The sequence below is a fragment of the Lynx rufus genome, unplaced genomic scaffold, assembly GCF_022079265.1.
Source record: "Lynx rufus isolate CCGP_SWC_20201006 ecotype Redwood Valley unplaced genomic scaffold, mLynRuf1.p SCAF_1, whole genome shotgun sequence".
Taxonomy (NCBI): Eukaryota; Metazoa; Chordata; class Mammalia; order Carnivora; family Felidae; genus Lynx; species Lynx rufus.
In genome coordinates this window covers 11,696,117-11,720,907 of record NW_025814823.1, presented here as the reverse complement: position 1 = coordinate 11,720,907, position 24,791 = coordinate 11,696,117, and the positions used below count along the sequence as shown (strand labels likewise).

General features: G+C 38.9%; 1 protein-coding gene across 5 annotated transcripts in view; it reads right to left on the bottom strand.

Moving 5' to 3' along the window:
* PDS5B (PDS5 cohesin associated factor B) overlaps positions 1-24,454 on the bottom strand; it is a 194,157-nt gene extending 169,703 nt beyond the window's left edge. For 2 of the 5 annotated variants that reach the window (XM_047078710.1, XM_047078735.1), the window contains exon 1: positions 24,389-24,453. The gene's annotated coding sequence lies outside the window, so the exon portion shown is untranslated. Of the gene's footprint in view, positions 1-24,388 lie in introns of all 5 variants that reach the window. The other 3 variants (XM_047078728.1, XM_047078741.1, XM_047078747.1) reach the window with 2 other exon arrangements.
* Positions 24,455-24,791: the final 337 nt, after the last annotated feature.

Here is a 24,791-nt window from a genome sequence, read left to right as displayed (position 1 = left end):
CAGATGAAATAAGCCAAATCTAGCCCTGATGATCAGAACCATCCATCTAACCCATGGATGCATGAGTAATAATATACATTCGTTTTAACCACCAGTTTTTGTTTTTGTTTTGGCAGGGGTTTGGGTTGTTAGAGCAATAACTAATCAAAATTCATGGTAAGCAGAAGAGCTAGGATTTAAAGTCAGGCAGTCTGGATCCAAGCTCACCCTCCTACTTACATTATATAACTTCCTCAGTTTCAAAGTAGACATGCAATGCTACTATACCATTTTCCTTTGTGCAAAGGACAGAAACCACATATGCTCACTATTTCATATTACTGAAAATTTATAAAAGCTCGAACTACTAATTTTAATTTTTGTTTTCTCCTTCAAGTAAAATATCCAAAAAGTACACTGGAATTAGAACCAAATTACTAATACCACCTGTCCATTAAGTATTAGACAACAAAAAAGAAAAACTACATATACTTTCCTTGATATATTTATACTTCTTTCAATGTAAATAAATATTTGTGTACAGGATATCCTGATAAATTCTCTGTGTTTTACAAAATGTACTTATTTTTTATTAACTCATTCTCACTCTTACCTGATGCACTTTGCTTCCCAATTCACTGACATACAACACACCACATCATCTACCCACCTATATATACACCTATGCCCATACAGTGCCCTCGGTGGATCTTAGTTTCCACCTAGGGATGCAGCAATGATTAAACTGGAAGTTGAGACCACCACTCAGCCACTTTGGGCTTTCCATGCCAATGAATCAACAAAGGAAGAGGTTACGGAACTGACTGTGGTGACTGATCTTACTATGAAGAGAAAGCTACGTTCCTACTACACAAGAGGGGCTAAGAAAAAGTATGTCTGAAATGCAGGAGTTCCTCTGGGACACCACTTAGTATTTCCATGTAATGTGATTAAAGTCAGTAGAAACAATCCAGGCAAGACTGCTAATGACACAGACCCTTAAGGAATAAAGGTTTGAGCCACCCTACCAGGCAAGCAACCACAACCAGCTGAGGTACTTGCCAAGAACACAGGGAATGTGGAATGACAGGAGAAGGCAATTATAGATAGCAATTACAACCGCATGACTAGTTGCAGAAATGAACATTCTACTATTTGTTTTGATATAAGAAATCAGTATGTATATATATATATATATATATATACACACACACACATATATATGTATATATAGATAAACTTTTTATCTTTCTACAACCATCTAATAGTAGTTAATTTCATATCAATATTTAAGTTACAGGACATTAAGTAGAAAATGTGACTTAAGCAGAAAAAAAAAATGAACCCACTATGGATAAAGGAATTTTCTTTCCTATCTTAGGAAGAATATTTGTATGTTATCAGTTGGACAAAGGATAGTTGCATTATGTTCATCAAAAGCATAATTTTCCAATTGTCTTTGTAAGTTAAATATAATTAAAAGAGGGGTCTATAGGTGCCATGGTATCAAAGAATGGACTATGATGGCTTTTTATTGTCATCTTAGCTAGGCCGGAACTACATTTCTCCAAATTTCACTCCTTGCATGCTTGCGAGTTAGGGTTGGCCTCAAAAGACATTCCCATGAAATTTAGAAAATAAAAGTGAAGAAACAGCCATATGTAGAACTTCAACATGAAGTCAGGTAGTTTTGCAGTTCTCACACATTGTCATGGATCTTTGGGCCCACAGTCATTGGCATGAGGCAGCAACTGGGCCCACAGCTCCCCTAGCTCCTGTTAGATCTCCTTCTTCATTTTTCCAAGTAATACTAGGGCAGGTTGTGTGCAGCTCCACAACGGATCTTAGTTTCCACCTAGGGATGCAGCAATGATGAAACTGGAAGTTGAGACTGTGCCATACTTCCTGAAAGTTGTGGTGTGCCATACCTACTAATTATGCACATCATCAAAGTTGCAGGTTTGGAAGCAATGAGAGAGCAATGAAGGTTGAAATTTGGGCTTACAGGTTCTAGCTATTTCCATAAGTTCCAAATGATCTTTGCATGTTTCAGTTTAACCTTACTTCCCCCAACTTAATGTCTATCTTCCCTTCCCACATGTCATCCCTACTGACTTAAGCCTAGCACCACACTCAGGAGTGTATACCTAGATCCCACAATTCATTTAAAAAAAAAAAAAAAATCAATCACTACAATAATTTTACTTCTCTAATCAAACTCTAATTAATAAAGATGGAAATGTTATTTAGGATTAGACTACTGTAGAAAGGGCTGAATGTGTCCACCCTTCTCTTCTCCACCTCATATTACACCCAACTAAAAAGAAAAAGTCAACTATCATACATTGGGGGTTATCGTGTACCTCACTTTCCTTCTATCAGCAAAAATACTTTAGAATTTAACTGAAAAACATTAAGTTTCAAATGCATTTACTTTCTAAAGGAGCAAGTTCAAATTTAAAATCTACCTTTTTGGGACACCTGAGAGGCTCAGTTAGGTGGCAGACTCTTGATTTCAGCTCCGGTCATGATCTTGCAGTTCATGGGATCAAGCCCCACACTGGGCTCTGTGCTGATGGTGCACACAACCTGCTTCTGATTCTCCCTCTCCCTCTGCCCCTCCCCAGCTTGTGCTCTCTCTCAAAATAAAATAAAATAAAATCTACCTTCTCATAGTTATATTCACATTAAAATAACAAAATAGATGCTGTCCAAATTCAAGAAAACTAAAAATCAACAACACCTTAATGTACTAGTATTTTTAATGACTACATTAATGTTAACCTTAGATGTGTGTTGAAAGCACAAAACAATAAATCTCTTAGAAGACGTATGTGCCATCTCTAAACCAATCCATTCAGTTCCCTCTTACACACACTTTTTTCTTTTTTAATCTGTTTAAAGGCAAATTTTTGTAGAATGAATCTAAAGGGTCCTCTGGACCTGAGCTGGTACCTAGCTAAACATTTAAACATAAATAGATATCCAACAGCCCAATCATGAACACAAATTTTGAAGACAGAAGCAGCTGCAACATTTACATTTTAGTACTTTTTCCACAAAGCAGAAATATTAAGAGAAGGTCAAAGACAATTGAAAAATGACTTTTTTTCCATTATTATCTGATCCTATGTGTCCCCAATGCTGTCTATGAAGTCTGTGCTAAAAAGGGGAAGAAGGAACAGCAGTAGAAATACAGCTTTAATATAATCCCTTTCACCAGCTTTTGTAAACATTCTTTAGCTCCCAACTCTTCACTAAATTACTGATTTAGACCAAGTGTATGTAATTGAAGCAAGAGCAAACTTCTCTTACTCTAAAAATGTGTAATCCTAAAATAAGATGTGTGTTAAAAGCAACTATGCCTAAAGGCCTAATTTGAAATGAATGAAAATTAGTTTGTGAAGAATTCTAATAATGGTGGAGTAGCTTTTGTCTACTCCTAAAACTAACCCTTCCACAGATGTCAGTTATAAATTCTGTAGAAAATATTTCTTTAAAGTTTATTTATTTTGAGAGAGAGAAGCTACAAGCAGTGGGGAGGCAGAGAGAGAGGGGAAGAGACAGAGAGACAGAGACAGAGACAGAGAGACATAGAGACAGAGAGAGAGGGAGAGAGAGACAGAGAGAGAGAGAGAGAAAATCTCAAGCAAGCTCTATGTTATTAGGGTGGAACCCAATGAAGGGCTCAAATTCAGGAACCGTGAGATCATGAATTGAGCCAAAATCAAGAGTTGGACGCTTAACCAACTGAGCCACTCAGGTACCCCTAAATTCTGGATAAAATAATTTTAAGAATGACTCAAAGATAAAACAAAGCAACCAAGAGCAGGTAGATATTGGGAAATTTGACTACTGAAAGAAAAGAAGTACAGTGTTCAAATTTATACAGCTTTTTTCGAAGGGCACTCCTCAACTGCAATAACACAAGTCCACTATACCTCAGGCAGAAAACTGAAGTTTTATTGAAGTTCATGGCCACAGAGTGGCTGAAAACTCAGAGAGGAAATTCAGTAAAGGAGTTAGCCATAGCAAGAGAACCCTCAAAAACTAATATAAACTCTTCAAATTCTTCAAAAAACAAAAAAACAAAAAAACAAAAAAAACCCTTGAATTGTATATGCTTAAAGAAGATTCCAAGGAGCCCAGCGGAAAACTGGAAAGCTGAAAGAATTCAGCAGCAATGTCAGCTGCTTCCCATTGCAGAGACATGAGCTTGGAGTTTGAATCCAACCAAGTTACAAGGCATTAGAAAACACCTCAGGCTTTCTATAGACCCATCTTACTAAAGTATAAGACCAAGCCTCCACAAGTTCAAGATGATCAGCCAGTAATTTAATCATACTCCCCAAAGGAAGATAAAGAGAATTTAGAGATGACATATCATCCACAATGTCCACTCTACAATTACAACCTTCTAGACATGAAAATAAGCAGGAAAATATGAGGTGCTGTCAAGGGGGGGGGGGGGGAGCAGTTAAAAGAAAAACACTATGAAATAATTCAGAAGAGTGAACTAACAAGCGAGGATGCTAAAGCAGCTATTATAAATATGTTGAAAAACTTAATGAAGAATATGGTCAAAATGGGACATCTCAGTGGATAAATGAAAATGGTTTAGGGGCGCCTGGGTGGCTCAGTCAGTTAAGTGTCCGACTTCAGCTCAGGTCATGATCTCACAGCTCGTGGGTTTGAGCCCCATGTCAGGCTCTGTGCTGATGGCTCAGAACCTGGAGCCTGCTTTGGATTCTGTGTCTCCCTCTCTCTCTGCCCCTCCTCCTCTCATGCTCTGTCTCTGTCTCTCTCAAAAATAAACATTAAAAAAAATTTTTTTTTAAAGAAAAAAAATCATTTAAAAAAAAAGAACCAAGTGAAATACCAGAACTGAAGGGTATAGTATTTAAAAATGGGCTTAAAATATCAGCACCCCCATGTTCACTGCAGCAATGTTCACAGTAACAAAGACATGGAAACCTAAATGTCCATCAGTTGATGACTTGATAAAGGTGTATTTTATGTATGTGTATATCATAAAATGCATTCATTCAGTCAAGCAAAAGAAGGAAATCTTGCCATCTACAACAACATGGATGCAACCTGAAGACACTGTGCGAAATGAAATGAATCAGAGAAAGAAATACCAAATAGTCTCACTTATACGTGAAATCTGAAAAAGGAGAACTCTCATAGAGAGTAAATTGGTGGTTGCAAGAGGCTGGGGTATGGGAGAAATGGGGAGACTTTTTTGAAGAGTAAAAACTTTCAGTTATAAAATGAATAAATTCTGAGAATCTCACGTACAGCATGGTGACTATAGTTAATAATCCCATACATGTTATATAATTGAAAGCTGCTAAGAAAAAATCTTAAATGTTTTCACAACACACAGAAAATGTTAGCTATGTGAGGTGATGGATGTGTTAACTAACCTTACTGTAGTAATCATTTCATAATATATACGTTTCAAACTATCATGCTGTACACCTTAAATTTACAAAATGTTATTTGTTAATTACAGCTCAATAAAGCTGAAAAATGAAAGAAAAGAAAAAAAAAAGATTTGGGCAGGGATACTTAAAAGCAAATTAAAAAAAAAAACATAAAAAAGAGTCAGTGACCTTGAAGACAGAGCAGTAGAAATTATTCAATCTAAAGAACTGAGGGGAAAAGATTTTAAAAAGTTAACAGACTTAGAGACCTACAGTACAATTTTAAGCAGAATAGCAAGAATCTCAAAAGGAGCAGAGACAGCAGAACAGGGAACGTATTTTTAAATAATGGTTAAAATGTCCCACATTTGGTGAAAAATATCAAATTACAAATCTAATAAGCTCAGCTAACTCTAAACATAGTAGCAGAAAAAAAAAGGAAAAGAAAAAATATAAATCAAATTATTGAAAATTGAAGACACAATGGAAACCAAAAGACAATAAATATACATCTTTAAAGCAATTAAAAAGACTATCAACCCAGAATCTATATCCAGCAAAAATACTCTTAAAAAACATAAACATATTCAACTAAGACTCAAGACTTTATCAATTTATTTATGCATTATGCAATGTTAATGGAAGTTGTTCAAGCTGAAGGGAAATGACATCAGTTGAAACTTAGATGTACACAGAAAGAAAAAGAAAGACAAAGAAAGAAAGACAGAAAGACAGAAAGAAAGACAGAAAGACAGACAGACAGACAGAAAGAAAGAAAGAGAAAGAAAGAAAACCTGAAATAATATGTAGGTATATATCAAGGACTATCTCATTTATTTTCTCTGAAATTCTTCAAGAGACCAGTGACTAAAGCAAACACAGCACTGTGCTGAAGCAAAAAATAACACACCAACAGCACAAAGGTCAAATATAATTATACTTTGTAAAGTTCTTTCATTTTACGTGAAATAGCATGTTAGTGCAAAATAAAATGTAAAAGTTAATCATGAATACTGTAATTCCTAGAGCAACCACTAAAAAATTACAAAGCAGTTTAGCTTAAAAAGCCAATAGAAGATTTAAAATAGGGGCAACTGGGTGGCTCAGTTAAGCATACGACTCTTGATTTCAGCTCAGGTCATGTTCTCATAGTTCGCTGGCTCAAGCCCCACATCGGTCCCTGCACTAACAGCATGGAGCATGCTTGGGATTCTCTCTCCCTCTTTCTCTGCCCCTTCTCCACTTGCTTGCAGTCTCTCTCTCTCTCAAACAACTTTAAAAAAATATTTTGGGGGGGCGCCTGGGTGGCGCAGTCGGTTAAGCGTCCGACTTCAGCCAGGTCACGATCTCGCGGTCCGGGAGTTCGAGCCCCGCGTCAGGCTCTGGGCTGATGGCTCGGAGCCTGGAGCCTGTTTCCGATTCTGTGTCTCCCTCTCTCTCTGCCCCTCCCCTGTTCATGCTCTGTCTCTCTCTGTCCCAAAAATAAATAAACGTTGAAAAAAAAAATTAAAAAAAAAAATATTTTGGGTTTTGTGGATTATAGCCCTTGCAGTGGCTATTCTCTTATTGTAGTGTGAAAACAGCCATGGCGATATGGAAATGAATAGGCATGGCAGTGTTCTAATAAAACTTTACTTATAAAGGCAGGCAGAGCGCCATGGATCTGCCCTGTAGTTTGCTGATCTCTGATCTATATTTCTGTAGGTTATTTTATACCCATTTCACTTGTTAAGAGAGGGGTATTATAACTCCCAGCTATAATTGCAGATTTGTTCATTTCTTCCTATAACTTTTATATCTATAACTTAATCAGCTTTTGCTTCATGTGCTTCCTTAATGCAGTTTTTGCCTCAGGCTCTCTGGTATTAGATGGATTCTCATTTAGTATTGGTATGCCTTCTGGATGAATTGACCTTTTTACTTTTGATAATTCTTTACTGAAGTTAACCACCACCCCCTTTTTTTTTAATAAAAAGATTTTTCTTAATGTTTATTTATTTTTGAGAGAGAGACAGAATATAAGCAGGGGAAGGGCAGAGAGAAAGCGAGACAGAATCTGAAGCAGGCTCCAGGCTCTGAGCTGTCGACACAGGGCCCTAGAAGACACTCAAACTCACAAACCACAAGATCGTGACCTGAGCCAAAGTCAGATGTTTAACCAACTGAGCCACCCAGGCACACCTGAAGTTACATTTTTTTCTGTTATTAATGTAAGTACACAACCTCTCCTGTGTTTACTATTTACATTCATGATGTATGATTTTCATTATTACACTTTTAACCTGACTTGTGTTTTTGTTCTTAAAATGCATCTCTTATATACAGCATATATTTAGTGGACTTTATTTTCATTTTTAAAAATGTTTCCTTTTTTATTGAGATATAGTAAACATACAATGTTACATTAGTTTCAAGTGTACAATATAGTTATATGGCAAGTTTATGTTATGCTATCCTCATTGCAAGTATAGTTCATCTGTCACAATACTATTACAGTACCAAAAACTATATTCCCTATGCTGTACCTTTTATCCTTATGACTTAATGATTCCTTAACTGGAAGCCTGTATCTCCCAGTTTCCCTCACCCATTTTGCCTATCCCCTCACCCTCCACCCCTCTGGCAGCCATCAGTTCTCTGTATTTATGGGTTTGTTTCTGCTGTTTGTTTACTTATTTTTTTTTTTAGATTCCTCATATAAAAGACATATTTGGCATTTGTCTTTAACTTATTAGCATCCATGTTGTCGCAAAAGGCCAAGATCTCATTCATTTTTTTTTTCTTTAAGTATTTATTTTGAGAGAGAGAGTGTGTGTGGCCGTGCGTGTATGCATGGGGGAGGGGCAGAGGAGAGAGACGCAGGGAAAGAGGGAGAGAGAGAACCCCAAGCAGGCTCAGCACTGGGGGGCTTGACCCCACCAACCAAGAGATCATAACCTGAGCCGAAATCAAGAGATGGATGCACAACCGACTGAACCATCCAGGAACCCCTCATTTTGTTTTTTTAATATTAAACCTACTTATATAGCAATTTCTGTCTTTGGAGTTTTAGGAAACATTGTATTTAACAATATTTATATGGCTGAATTTAAGTCTGTTATTTGCTACGTGTGTTGTATTTTTTTAATCAACTCTGTTGTTTGCTATGTGTTTTATTTTTTTAACCTGTTTTTTTCTCCCATCCTTTACTGTCACCTTTTATGTTACGTATTTTTTAATACTTTATTTTAAATATTTTTATGTTTATTTTGAGACTGAGTGCAAGCAGGGGATGGGCACCCCTAAAATATTTTTTATATATAAAGAAAAAGTTTTGATTATGATATAGATGACTTAAACACTATTAACCAATCTGACCCAACTGTATCATAGAGCATATACTGCATCATAAAATGAGTCTCAAATTTTAAAAGGCAGAAATTTTAGAGTATGTTTTCTGACCCCAACAGAATCATATTAGCATTCAACTATAAGAAACTATCTATGAAAACTCAAAATACCTGGAAATCAAACAACATGTTTCTAAATACTCCATGAGTCAAAGAAATCACAAAGAAATTTAGAAAATATTTTTAACTGATAATGAAAATACAATATGTAAACATTAAACATGCAATTAAGCAATGCTTAGAGAAGAAAGGATAGCTTCAAGTGCTTATATTTAAACACAAAGTCTTAAGTTTAAATGTCTAAATTTCCACATTTAGACACAAAGCCAGAAAAGGGGAACCTGGGTGGCTCAGTCAGTTGGGCATCCGACTTCAGCTCAGGTCATGATCTTGTGGTTCATGAGGTCGAGCCCCGTGTCGGGCTCTGTGCTGACAGCTCAGAGCCTGGAGCCTGTTTCGGATTCTGTCTCCCTCTCTCTGCTCCTCCCTCTCTCTCTCTCCCTCCCTCCCTCCCTCTCCCTCCCTCTCTCTGCTTCTCTCTCTCCCCCTCTCAAAAATAAAGCTTAATTTTTTTTCAAAAAAGCCAGAAAAAAATATTAAACCAACAGAAAAAAGAATGAAGGAATTATCAAGTTAAAACCAGAAGCCAACCAAAAGCTGTGAAAAGAAATAACATTACTAAGCCCTAGCATGAATGACGAAGAACAGAAGAAAGTAAAATACAAACTACCAACATCAGGAATAAAAGACCAATCACGACAAATCCTGCAGGCATTAAAAGGATCACAATGGAAAATTATAAACCATATGCCAAAAGATTTGATAACTTAAATAACCCACAAACTGCTTGACTTTGGCTCAGGTCATGATCTCACAGTTCGTGAGTTCGAGCCCCACACCAGGCTCTATGCTGACAGCTGGGAGCCTGGAGCCTAATTAGGATTCTGGGTCTCCCTCTCTGCCCCTTCCCTGCTGGCACGTGCTCTCTCTTGCTCTCAAAAATAAAATTAAAAAAAAAAAAAGCATCATAAACCGTATTTATCAAGAACACAGACATCCTTAACAAAACAAACCCAAAAACAGGTAAGTGGACAAAACATCATGATCATGTAAGGTTATCCCAGAAATGCAAGATTGGTATCACTTTCAAAAATCAATAAATAGGGGCACCTGGGTGGCTCAGGTCATGATCCTGCGGATTGTGAGTTCAAGGCCTGTCGGGCTCTGTGCTGACAGCTCAGAGCCTGGAGCCTGCTTCGGATTCTGTGTCTCCTCTTCTCTCTGCCCCTCCCCTGCTCATGCTCTGTTTCTCTCTGTCTCTCAATAATAAACATTAAAAAAACTTTCCTTTAGAAAAAAAATCAATAAATATATTTCACCAAAATAAATAACAGAATAAAGAATAAAAGCCATACAATCATCTCACTAAATACAAAAAAAGGGGGGGGGGATGTGTGACAATATTTAACACCCATTCATAATTTAAAAGTTTCAGTACAACAGGGAGTATCTTCCATCTGATTTCTTTTAATTTACAAAAAAACCCACTGCTGACATCCTATTTTATGGTGAAGGACAATGTTTTCCCTTAAGATCAGGAACGAGACAAGGATGTCCATTCTCACCACTGCTCTTTAACATTAGACTGAAAATGCGAGATGGTGAAATAAGGCAAGACAAAGAAAAAGCTTGTAAGATGAGGAAAGGAAGGAATAAAACGGTCTTATTCACAAATTATCTGACTATTTTTGTAAAGAAAGTCCTAAAGAATCTACAAAGAGTCCTGGAACTAAACGAATCTGAACTCAATTTAAAGTAACTATGGCATTTTTGTATACAAAGAACATTTACAAAATTTCATTTGTAATAGCATCAAAAAGATTTTTAATACATGCAAGATCTCTACAGAGAATATTAAAATGTTACTGTCTAAAAAAAAATTTTTAATGTTTTATTTAGTTTTGAGAGAGTGAGAGACAGAATGCAAGCAGGGGAGGGGTGCGGACACAGAATCTGAAGCAGGCTCCAGGCACTGAACTGTCAGCACAGGGCCTGACGCAGGGCTCGAACCCACGAACTGTGAGATCATGACCTGAGCCAAAGTTGGACACTTGACCAACTGAGCCACCCAGGCGCCCCTAAAAGATTTTTTTAATATTTATATTTGAGAAAGAAAGAGCGCAAGCAGGCAAGGGGGCAGAGAAACAGAGACAGAATCTGAAGCAGGCTCCAGGCTCTGAACTGTCAGCACAGAGCCCAACACGGGGCTCCAACTCACAAGCAGTAGGATCATGACCTGAACCGAAGTCAGACGCTTAATGGACTGAGCCACCCAGGTGCCCCAAAATGTTACTTTTTATTACATGTATATAAATTAACACATTAACATAACATCACATTATATGATTGATATGTTAACATATTAATATGCAAAAATCCATTTTAATAGGTTGATGTAGAGATCTTCCACACACATATACAACACATGTTAAAGATGAACTAAATAAAAGGAGAGATATACAACTGTATTAGTCATCGCTGTGTAAGAAACAATCCCAAAACTTAACAGCTGAAACAAAATTATCTCAGTTTCTAAGGGTCAGGAATCCAGAAGCAGCTTAGCTGGTGGGTCTGGATCAAGGGTCTCTGATGAGACTGTAGTCAAATAAATAATAGTCAACTGAAGGCTAGAGGAGGATCTGCTTCTAAGGTCACTCAAGGCTATTGGCAGAAAGCCCCAGTTCTTTGTCACGTAGATGTTAGGAGACAATAATCCATGGGACCTACATTTCTGCACATTTTGCAACTGAGGATGGACTGCCCTTTGTTCTAAACTATGTTTCAAAGGTATCTATAAAATGAACAGACTTAGAAGATAAAGAAAGTCACCTCCAAAGCAAAGAGCAGGTATGCTTACTGCACATCTAAAAATATCCAGTTTTGGGGTACCTGGGTGGCCTCAGTAGGTTAAAAATTTGACCCTTGATTTCGGCTCAGGTCATGATCTCATGGTTTATGAGATCAAGTCCCACATCAGGTTCCACGCTTGGGATTCTCTCTCCCTTGTTCCCTCTCCCTCTCTCTCTCTGTCCCTCTCCTTGTTCATGCTGTCTCTCAAAATAAACATTTAAAACATAAAAAAAATAAATAAAAATATCCAGGTTCCCCGTGTCCAAAGTTCCTCTCCTGAAACATAGCCCACTGCATATGTAGGTGTCATCTGGCCCTCTTCATGTTACCAGGTGTGAAATGGAACTCAAGGAACTGGTGCAAAAATGCCAAAACCCTAGCTACTCCTCCTGTAATTCTGACAGTCTTTCCAATCTGACCCAGGGGCCTCATGTCTTTTATCAGCACCCATGAAACTATAGTAAGCTAACTTGAGAGCTTGCAAGTAGGGTAAAAACTCAGACCCTTCACGGTCTTGACATAAGTTCTCTCTACAATATGGCATCTGGTTTTTTCTACAGTGAGTGATGAGGAAAAGACCAGTAACAAGCCACTGTATCTTTTTTTAACCTAATTTTAGAAGTGACATACCATCACTTTTCCCATACCCTATTGATCACACACATCAACCCTAATCAATGTGCAAGTTGGCCTATGAAACAGTGCAAATACCAGACAGGGATCAATGGGAACCATGTGAGAGGCTAACTACCACATTCAATATTGGTACAGATCAGTTTTCCCTATATATATCTACAGAGCAACACAATCCGAATCAAAATCCCAAAAGACTTTCTTTTTATAGAAATTGAGACCCTGAAACACAAAAGAGCCAGACTGGCCAAACAATGCTGGAGGATTCACACTATTTGATTCCAAAAGTTATGGTAATAGAGACACTGTGACACTGGCATAGGAGAAACAAATAGATCAATGAAACAGAATGGAGTCCAGAAATAGATCTACACATATAAGTTCAAAGGATTCTGAATAAAGACACAAAGGCTAATCACTGCAGCAAAGAAAAGGTGTTTCGTTTTTGTTTTTGTTTTCCAAACAATGGTGTTGGAATTGGATAAATGTATTTTTAAAAATGAACTTTAACCTCCTACTTCACACCGTGCAAAATAATTCAAGATGGATCATGGCCTTATAGATAAAGGTTACGACTATGAAACTTCTAAAAGAAAGCACAAGAAATTATTTTCATGACTTTTGGATAGGCAAAGCTTCTTACGACTCAAAAAACGTAATCTATTTTTTTCATTTTTTTAACGTTTGTTTATTTTTGAGAAAAACAGAGACAGAACATGAGCGGGAGAGGGGCAGAGAGAGAGGGAGACACAGAATCTGAAGCAGACTCCAGGCTCTGAGCTGTCAGCACGGAGCCCAACATGGGGCTCAATCCCATGAACCCAAGATCATGACCTGAGCCAAAGTCGGACGCCCAACAGACTGAGCTACCCAGGCACCCCAAAAGGCATATCTATTCAAGAAAAAACTTGATTATTTAGACTTTGTCAAAATACACTATTAAAGAAAAAACAAGACAAACTACAAATTAGGAGAAAATACTCTTAACACATTGATCTGACAACTTGTATCCAGACTATATTACACACCAATAAAAAGATAACCAATTTTTTAAACATGCAGAAAACTTGGAAGACAAATTCACAAAAGAAAATACACTAATTATCAATAGCTGTATGAAAAGCTACTCAACATCATTAGCCACCAAGGAAATCCAAAATAAAACCACAATGAGAAACCGTTTCATACCTTACAAATGGCTAAAATTAAGACTGATTATCCAAATGTTGGCAAGAATGTAGAGCAACTAGAATTCTCATATATTCATGGTGGGAATATAAAGTAGAAAATCACTTTGAAAATGTGGGAATTTCTGACATAGTTAAACACACATCTGCCTATAAACTCACAATTCCATTCCTAGGTATTTACCCAAGAAAAATGAAAACAACTGTTTGCAAGAAGACACGCATAGGTCTTATTCTTAATGGTAAAAAACTGGAAGCAACTCAAATGTTCATCAACAGAAGAAAAGATAAACTGTGGTATATTCATCCAATTTAATTTAATTAAGCAATAAAAAGAAAAACTGATATATTCCACTTCATGGATAAATCTGGAAATGCTAAGCAAAAGAAGCTAAATGCAAAAAAGCACACTGCATGAACACAGAACAAAACTAATCTACCTTGTTAGATATCAGAGTGCTTGGGGAAGAGGGAACTGGATAAAAAAGGCAAAGAGGGAACCTTTTGGGATGACAAAAATGCTCAATGTCATCTTTTGGGCACTGGGTATTGATCTAATCAAAGTGACATCTGTACATTTCACTGTATTTAGTTTACACCTTAATATAAATATATGCAGATACAGAACATAAATATATATAATATATAATACATATATAAGTAAATCAAAAATAAATTTAAAAACAATTCATGAGCTCACTGTATTAATTTTCCCTTTTTCCACCTAGTCTTGGGTTGTCCAGACTTATATTTAGCGTATATATACATACATTTGTGTGTATTCAGTAAATATTAATCATCTACCAGTGCCAAATACTCTGCTAGGTTCCAAAATAACTATAAGTTCATGGCCTCAAAGGTTAACCGTATAAGGGCAAAAAACACACAAATAAGAACAACACATGACATGACGGTTTCCATTATAAAGGTATACACAGGGTCTTGTGAGAAGGGGTAAAGAGCACAACACGTTGCCCAAAAGAAGAGTCATGTATCAGAAAAACCTTTCCATTAGGTAGAGGATGAAAAGCAGGTGTTTGGACATGTGAACAAGCAGGAATGACCACTGCAAGAAGAGAAATACCACATGTAAAGACAGAGAGACAAAAGGTCCAACACAGTAGGGAGCTATGAGCAGTGTTTTGGGAGCTGAGCGAGCCTAACACAAAGTGACATGAAATGCTGGCAAGGCAGGTAGGTACCATGCCAATACTAAGATACTTGGATTACAAAGGGCGTGAAGAGCCACTGAAGAGTTTAAAGCAAGGAAATGACACACTCAAATTCATGATTAGAAATATCACTCTGTTAATAGTCTAAGAGATAGCCTAGAAGGGAGTGATGGTGTAAGCAGATACCTGTCAGAAGACAAATGCATGCAAACAAGCAAGTCATGTTTACATTTACTAAACCAACCAATGGCACAGGGACTGAAGAGAAATTTAAGAATCCCCAAATGGACAGAAAATAATGGGTAAAGATTAAAATCAGAGAGTTCACAGGAAAAAAAATAATATAGAGGGCTCTTAACCATATGAAAAGATGCTTGGCTTCACTTGTAAGAGAAATATTAATTAAAACTACACTGAGATACCATTTTTCGCCTATCGTATTGGCAAAAATCCAAAAAGCTTGATTACACACTGTGTTGGCAAGGGTATAGGGAAACAAGTATTCTCATATACACGTTATTGTTACAACATCTATGAAACACAGTTTAACAATATCAAAATTATACCTGTTATATTCTTTGACCCAGCAATTCCACTTCTAGGAATTTATCCTACAGACACATGGGCATATGTACAGAATGATATATGCAACAGTGTTGCTTGATGCAAGATTCTTATAATTTTTATAATAGTAAAAACTGGAAACAATACAGCTGTCCACCAATGGGCTTTAAAAGAAAATACTTTATTCCGCCTTCTTTTAAATTATTTCATGATAACTGGTGTTTTATACTACCAGTTAAATTGTGGTTCATAAGTAAAAAGGAACAGCAGCTTTTGAAAAGTGGAGAGAAGTAGAGAGCGTGCATAAGCAACTAGCACTTTATACACTACTGCGTTAAGATCTCCAAGGTATATTGTTCAGTGGGGGAAAAAAAAAGTAAAAGGTGGGGCACCTGGGTGGCCCTGTTAAGAGTCTGACTTCAGCTCAGGTCATGATCTCAAGGTTCGGGAGTTTGAGCCCCATATCAGGCTTCGAGCTTATAGTGCCAGAGCCTGCTTAGGATTCTCTCTCTCTCCCCCTCTCTCTGCTCCTCCGCCTCTCACTTTCTCTCACTCTCTCTCAAAATAAACGAACTTAAAAAAAGAGAGAGAGAGAGAAAGTAAAAGGCAAAGCAGTTAGTTTCCAACACTAATGTAAAACATCTGGGGGCAGGAGGAGGGGAAAAGAGAAAGATGGGATAAATGTACTTATTAACGGCTGTATTTTTTAAATCCCCAGAAGGATATGTAAGAAATCAATAACGTGAGTAAACTACTGTAGAAATTTGGGAACTAGACAGATAGGAAAGGCTATGAATGAGAAACTTTTGATTGTGTATCTTTTTTCCTCTTTTTGCTGTTTCACTTTTGAAGTACTAATATGCATACAGTATTTATTTTTTAAAAAACCTTTGCGTCGGGCTCTGTGCTGACAGCTCAGAGCCTGGAGCCTGTTTCAGATTCTGTGTCTCCCTCTCTCTCTGCTCTGCTCCTCCCCTGTTCATGCTCTGTCTCTCTCTGTCTCAAAAAAAAATAAATGTTAAAAAAATAAATAAATAAATAAATACCTTTGAAAATACTGTATCAGAATCAACAAGATTTGTTAATTCATTGGATATGAGAAGTAAAGGAGAAAGATCAAGAAGACTCCAGGTTTCTGACTTGATAACAAATCTAGTCATCCCTTACAACTTAAAAAAAGGTATCTGTGTTATTAACCCAGACAGGATGTTAAAGGGTAGAGGTAGAGGAAAGCAATTCAGTTTTGAATATGTTGTACTGGAGGTATTGTGTCCAATACAGTATACAAGAAAAAGAAGACAGGACATTTAGGAGAGAGGTCAGGGATATAGTTCATAGTAGAAGCGCTGGAAGAAGAAAACATTTTTATCAGCCTAATTTGTCTAGGAACTATTTACTCAATAAACCCAATTAAATCAGAAAATAAACGAAAAATGCAATTCAAAGAGACAACATAAGGCCACATATTCATATCCTTTTGTCACAGACATCAACCTCTCACTAAAACTTTACTTAATGCATTTAGATAAATTCCCAAATACAACAGATTAGAAACATCAAAAAAGACCATGGATAAAGCTACCAGAGGCAACATTTGGCAGGAGCATGAGGCAGCAAGAAATGATGATGATGATGGTACCACCAATACCTCAAGAAGTATAGCATTCTTCAAGGGCTCTTCTTAGGAGTCAAAGTCTCATATTTTATCATCTAAGACTTGGCCAAAAAGTCCCTCACTTCAAGAGGTTTTTCATGATTCCTGTACTCTCAGCTTGACATGATTAATCAATTTCCTTTTATCAAATTCCCAATTTCAGATATTTTGTTTACACCTTCCTGAAAACACTTTATTCTGCCTTGTTTTCAATTATTTTCTAATTATAACTGGTATTTTATACAACCAGTTTCTTTCTTCCTACTTGAATATACATTTCATAATTGAAAAAATATCTTTTATCTTTATATTTTGGAGCATGAATTTCTTGTATAGTATATAAAATAAACCATTTAACAAACAATTTTCCATCTTGGCCCTCTAAAGTGATATGAATGGACTTTGCACAAATACAGTATCCCTGCACCAACTTCTAATGGTTTTTTTGTTGAGTACTTACCATCTTGGCACCAGGGTAAGCATTTGGTCTGGCTTATCTGCCCCCCACCCAAAAAAAAACAAAAAACAAAAAACAAAAAAAAAACAACAACGAATGAGATTAGTGGTAATAGGAAGTGACAACTAACACGTCTGGGGTTTCTCTCATGGGAGATAAAAATGTTCTACAATCAGATTGCAGTGATGGTTGCATAAACTTGTGAATGTACTAGAAAACAATTGTACACGTTCATTCAGTGAATTATACTGTATGTGAATTATAGTTGAATTAAGCTGTTTTTAAATGTGAGGTATCTATTATCACCCACTTTACAGATTCAGAAACTGAGGCTTAGCAAAATTAGTAATTTGCCCATGGTGACAAAGCTAGCTAGTAATGGAGACAGAATAAAAACCTAAGTCAAGTCTACAGGCTTAACCACCAAGCTCTTTTGCCTTCCTTAGAAAGGGCTTTTGCTCATCAAGCATTGCATCAAATGCCTACATATGCTCCTACTGCCGTTCAAGTCTTAAATGCTACTGACCTTCCAAACTCCCAACTAGAACTACAAAGCTTTGACCCCAATTATATTATATCATAAGGGAGAAGAGAAGGAAAGTCAATAGCCAAAAAGAAATTTACCAAAGAGACAAAGAAAAAAAAAAGTGCTCAAGACTTGTATTTCAAAGCTTGCCATTTTGAGCATAAAACTAAATGAAAGCCTTGAAATAGCTGGATTGCTACTATCAAGAGTTGGTGGGCAGGCCTAGTTCAGTTGAGCTGGGGTTAACTACGGGCTTCCCGGATTAAATTCTACCTAGACCAGGGTTTCTCATCCTTGGAACTATTGATACATTGGGCCAGATAATTTTTTGTTGTGGAGCATTGCCCTACATAATGTAGGGTGTTTAACATCCCTGACCTCCACCCACTAGATGCCAGTGGTACCACCCTCCCCCATTCCCCCAGTTATGATAGCCAAAATGTCTCCAGACCTTGCCAAATGTCCTGGTGTGAGGCACTGGGGAGGGAAGGGGTGTCCCAAACACCCCCATTTGAGAACCATTGGCCAAGGCTAGAGGTAATGATGAAAAAGGACTAGCTATCTGATGTTAACTAGCATGTACGGTAACTTTAGACAAAAAATTTAACAGCTTTGTATCTCTGATGTACAAAAATTGTACATATTTAAGATATGCAACCTGATGTTTTGATACTATGCACATGCACTGTGAAAAGATCACCACAGTCACATTAATTAACATCACTTACACATGGTTATCATTTGTGATTGGGGACAGAGGGGGTGACAGACAAAAGCCCTTTAAACCTATCACTTCCCAAGGCTACAAGGAAAAAAATTCATTAAAAAAAAAAAAAAACTGTGAAGCTGGGGGTGAGGGTGGTATGTAGGGATTAAACAGGAACAAAGTCCATGTAGTCCTGCCAACATCCCCTGATTTCTGTACAGTTCAGCATGTAAGGCCTCTGACACCCTAGGAGAATATCAACTACAGAAAGGTACTACTAAACATCAGAAAATAGATCTAAAGGATGTAAGAAATGAGAACTGCTCCCTTTGACTGGTTTGAAGCAAAATCAGTTTCCCTTATAATTAAAACTAAGTGTCCCTCATCTCTGGAGGAACTCTTGAAATAACAAGGTCAAGGTTGCTACCCCTGCCAGGGAACAGGAGCAAACGAAATGACAGCACAGGTAAAAACCAAATGACAATTGAAGGTGGAAGGGAGTAGTGAGACAGGAGAAGCAGACAGAAGACAGAGCTGGCCCTATACAAAATTTATTTGCCCTCTCAAATCTCCCTTCCTGACTTTATATACCTCGTTAACACCAAGTTAAGGGCTCTCAATATGCTCAATGTTGGCCCTTGGTCATTCAAAGTCTAGCACTGTAGTCTCTCCATTCAGAGCAATGCCCCCCTCAAGGTGCCACAGGCTCTAAAAATATTATAACTCTCTAAAAATTGCACCTCTCTCAGTTCATTTTAGACGAGGGAGGGGGAGAAAGAGTCAAGTAAAATAAGCTCCATCTAAAGTATGTGCTACAAGTAACTTCTGCCCAATAAACATATACCCCCCCAAAAAAAGAAAAAAGAAAGTGATTACCCTCACTCATAATCAAAGAAATGCAAATCAAAACAAGATAAAAATTTCATATCAAATTGGCAAGAAGCATAAGGTTTAATAAAGTCCAATGTTGGTGAACATGTTACAGGCATACTCATAAACGACTGGTCAGTGTAAATTGTTACAATCTAAACACTCGAAAGAAAAAATCATGATACATCCTCATAAAATAATCATTTTTAATTACGTTGATCTATATGTGCCAATATGAAAACTGCTCTGTGACATTAGCTAGGCAAAAAAGTAAACTGCAGTTGAAAAAAAATGGGCGGTACAATATAACACTATTTGTATAAGTTTTTTGAAAAATAAACTCTCTAGAAACTATTAACAGTGGATTGCCTGTTGGTGGGGGGGGGGGGGAGGGAGGACAAGTAGCTTTTATTTTTACTTTTTTGTGCCATCAGAATGTTTATCATATACATGTATAACTTTTAACCTAAAGTATAAAATTACTTAAAGTCCTCTAAGCCCCACAACCTTAACCACGACTCTCACCATCAACTATCCACACACAGCCCCTCCCCCATCTCCATATCAGAAGACTGACTAAAATTGCTTGACTGAATTTCAGCTAGTAGAGGATATATTGTGGAAATAGATTTTGGGTATACATCTGGGGCTTTTCTTTAAGATCTCTTCACTCTAAAACCACTTCTGAGATGAAAAAGAAAAAGAATCCCTACACTGCCCAAAGCACCACAAACTCTCATTTCCTATTGCCCCCCCCAACCATCCTCTCCTAGAAAGAGGCAATGCTTATGGTTATTATATTCCCTCTTCCTATCAGTTTTATATTTAGTGTTGGCTAATTTCATTCTCCCACATAAAGAAGAGCAACCTCAATTGTTACTCAAAGAAGCCTTAACAGCAGGGATCTTACTGTCTGGTTCTCAGTTCCCACCACCTTGGTGCAGGTGGCCAACCAGTACCCTAAACTTCTACAAGGCAAGATCTCAGTCCTTGTTATTGCATCATCTCTGGCACTCTGCATATGGGAGCTTAACATTTGTTCATTTTAACTGAATCAGGTTAAAGCATTCTCTGTCAAAGGGAGAGGCAGGTTAGAGGAGTACTTCCAGGTCATGGCCCTTTAAAGATGCTTCCTGCTTTAACCAGTCTTCCTCCAGTCCCCTTAGCCACTTAGAAGTTGTGCAACTAAACTAAGCACTTCTAATTACTGCCTATTATTAATGCCTAGTCGTTAGAACACAATAACTATTATGGATATGTTTAAATATCTCAGATTAATGGCTTTAAGCAACTAAATTTTGCTCATCTGAGTTTAATCTTCATAATTTTCTCCCTGTGCATGATCATCCCTCCCACCTAAAACAATTACAGTCTCAAAGCAACAAACCTACCCTATTTTTGCACTAGTGAGAAATGGCTAAAAACCCTTTTCATTTATAGGGGAAAATGGTTATAATCAGCTTCATAACAGTATAATGTGAGGAAGAGCTGACCTCTACACGCTGAGGAGTCAAAACTGAGAACCATTTGCCAGCTTCTTAAATATGCTTCAAAAGTAAATACATTTTCGGAGAAAATACTGGGCTTACTTTTAAACTAAGAATTTCTGGAATTTTTAACATTTCCAAACAGGAATACTCAAACCAAACACAATTTTATCCAAATATCTATTTTAACTGGAAGTGACAAATGACTGGTGTAGCAAACGGAGCTTAAAAGTGAAAAAAATACCGTCATACACATCCATCTTATAACAAAATAAAGTTCAATACTAACCTCAAAATCACCCTGGCTTACAAGTTTCAAGAAGAATAAATGAATGCCATGTCAAGTAACGTTGCACAACGAAAGATCAACTAACTCCAGAAAAGAGACATGCAAAAGGTTATCTTCTGAGACAACTTAAGTGGACTGAATGCCAGATAAAAATTATTAAAACCAGACTCTGAAACAGATGTTAACCTTGAAATATTACTTCTTGATTGAATGAATGGAGAAGGGAATGAAGAATAATATGCAATCTGGCAGGAATTTTAACTATTACTTAAATCCTGAACAAAACAATACAGACCATATAGAAGCTTCTAAGCTTCCATGAGAAACTAAGAGTTACCCCAATTCCACCATATGAATATGACTGTGACTTTGGATAAATTACAATCTGAACCTAATTTCTCATGCATATCATAACTAAGGTGATGATCATCTTTAAGTTTCTTTATAGCTCTCTAACACTAACAAAGGAAACATAAATTTATTCTTTTCTAACTTATATACAGTACTTGCCATCCAAGCCAAATCACAGTTAAATTGTTAGTTCTAGGCACATATGATCAAAAAAGTTGCAATGAGGAAGTCAAAGGACAATCCTAATTCTTCAAGAGGGAAAAGCAAAAAAACAAAAAAAAAAACAGAAACAAAACACAACTTCCCAAAATATTCCCTTCCTCATAAAGTATCATTCCTCATCAGAGCAAGTTCTGTCTAATACAGGGTATCACTTTATTGTTAGGTTTACCAAGTTATCGATAAAGTCAAGTCCTCAAAATGTTACTCTTTGTGACTGTTAAAGCTGCAGAACAATTTTTAAGTAAACTTAATACAGCAACTTCTATCAACAGCCAGCTCAGACTACCTGTCAAATAACCTTAGCAACATTTCATGACATCTCATGACAAGAATCACTGTCATCACATTATCTCCTGCAATTCCTGGAAAAAGTGAGGGAAAAGACAGACATAATTAGACAGGAATAAAAGCAACAGGAAGAATACAAAAGCTGCTGTGAAAACAAAGCTCATACAAGGAGAATCAATCTCAAAAAAAGGAGAAAATAATAAAGAGCACAAAAGTTCTTTAAAACGAAACACCAATCCAAACACTACCTTGTCACTTAAAATATTTAACCCCTAAGGTAAAACCCAGCTGCAAAAATGGTAATTTTTTAAACAGCAAAAAAAAAAAAAAAAAAGAAAAAGAAAAAGAAAAAGAAAAAGAAAAAAAGGCAAAAAAAATTAGCTACTTCAGTAATCAAAGAATGTCAAAAGTGCACCTTTTCTCTATGTATTTGCAAGTTTATTTCAAAGGAATAACGTTCGGACCTAAGATGTGTTTTTTAAAGTTAAGTTTTTGAGAATACATCTAACATAAGTCCCATGTTGAAACTTTCACCTACATATTCACCGGTATTAATTTTAATTAGGTTTTCTGCTATCACCAGGTGATACAAGATTAACTGTTCCACAAACTGACCTGCATACAACCATGGGAATGCTCATCTTACTGTCCCTAAAAATGCTTAACATCTCTGACAAATGTGCTGCCTATATGAAGTGTCCTTTCCAGCCCTTATTTTGCTTAATACCATTTTTGTGTTTTTAACTATTTTACTTATTACGTAAGTTAATACCAAAAATGCTCTAGCTTGGAACTTTACAGGGGTCAGTTGAGAACAATGATCGTATCGCCATGCAAGTTTGAAATAACTGTAATTTATTTACAGCTCGCTCTTACAATCACGCTTGAATTTTTAAAGTTTATTAGGAAGACAGTAGAAGACTCCCAACTCACTAAAGACCTATGGCCAGCCTTGGAAATTAAAGGCTGTATCCCAAGTTTCCTAAACTAGTAAGGGTAGGGTCGTTCAGGACAGCACTGCCCATCCATCACTTCATAATAGAAGTGTGAAAACAGCGTTCAGAGCACATCCTTCAAAGCAAAATAAAGGGTTCTCTTTTACTGGGTTAGTTAGGATTCTTACAACGTGTGTTGAAAGGGTAGCAACCTGCTCTTTCAAACCCTTCCCGGAGTTTACGCGTTCCCCGGGAAGGAAGGCAGTAACAAGGCAAGTCTGAAGGCGAGGCACCGCATTTCAGGGTTCAGATCCACTCCCTCAAAATAACTGTACTTCTGCTTGGCGCAGCTTGAACGTACGTACCAAAAAACAACAGCGGCAACATACAAGATTTTTCTTCTGACCAAAACTTTTCAAGTGTCACTAAGATAACAGCGCAAAAATGTTAACTATTTCCAACTGCACACCATTTTCATTGTCACTCCAACTCCAAGGCTTCCTAAAGGAAAGCCAGAACCCAGTTGTCGCCCAGGAGGAGTCTCTCCAGCCAGTACTTGCGCTCTCGCTCCACCAGGTCCTCAGGTTCCCCCAGCACCAGCTCCGAGAGCGCGCTTAGCGCGCTTTATGTCCGGCGATTGGCAAGTAACAGTGCAAAAATGTCACTCTAGCAGCCCGTTTCCTCGCCCGGAGCGAAGGGCTGGGCGGCGCGGGCGAGGCGCGCGGGGACCCGGCGAAGGGGCGAAGGCGCCCGAGGCCCGCACGCCGCCCGGGGTTCAGCCCGGACCCGCGCTCCCCACCCCTCGCCCGGAAGGGGGAAAACCCGCCAGCGGGAGGATTCAACAGGAGCACCGCGCCGCCCGCCTGCCGCCCGGGAAACAGCCGCCGGCCGGCCGGGACGCGGGGGGAGGGGCGGAGGCGGAGGCGGCGGGGCGCGGGCGACCCGGCTGCGGGGCGCGGACCCCCGCCCGCGCGCAAGGTCACCGCCCGCCGCCACCGCCGCCGCGGGCGCCCCGGCTGGGGCCAGGGCGGCAAGTTTAATTTCCAGAGGCTGCGACTGAGCCCGCGGCGTGGAGGGAGCGCGCCGGCGGCGGGGCCCTCCCCACCCCCACCGCGCAGCCCGACCCACGCCCCCGGCCCGCGCCCCACTCCTCCCGGCCCCGGCCGCCGCCAGGGAGCCGGCGGCTGCAGCCCCCGATGCCGGGAGGCGACTCTCGGCTGGCAGGCGGGCGGCGCTTAAGCCCCGCCACAGACACTGCCGCGGTGGCGGGCGCTGAAAAATGGAGCACGGAGACCAGAGAAGAGAGACATTTTCTTTCCGTTAACTGAATTGTTTCCTACCTCCGGGTGCCCGACTCGCTACTCCTCTCACTCCGCTGCTCTCCGGGATCCGCCGCCGCCGCCGCATCCAATCGCCTCCTCCCCCCCCCCTCCCCTTCCGCAGCCAGCCCGGCCGTTCCTCCTCCTCTCCGCTTCAAAATGGCGCCAAGCGCTCTTCGGCGGCTGCTCCAATCGAACCGCCGCGGACAGCACCCGGGGGCAGGCAGCGCGGGGCGTGGGTGCGCAGCGCCCCCTGCCGGCCAGACAGCCCCGGGCGCGCGCCCGCCAGCCCTCTGGGCTCTCCCCGCCCCGTCCCCGCGCGCGCGCGCGCGCCCGGCTCCGACTCCGCCCCGCCCCGTCGCGCGCGCACGCAGCCACGGGGGCATGCCGCCGCCGCTGTGGCCGCGGTGGCCGCCAGACACGC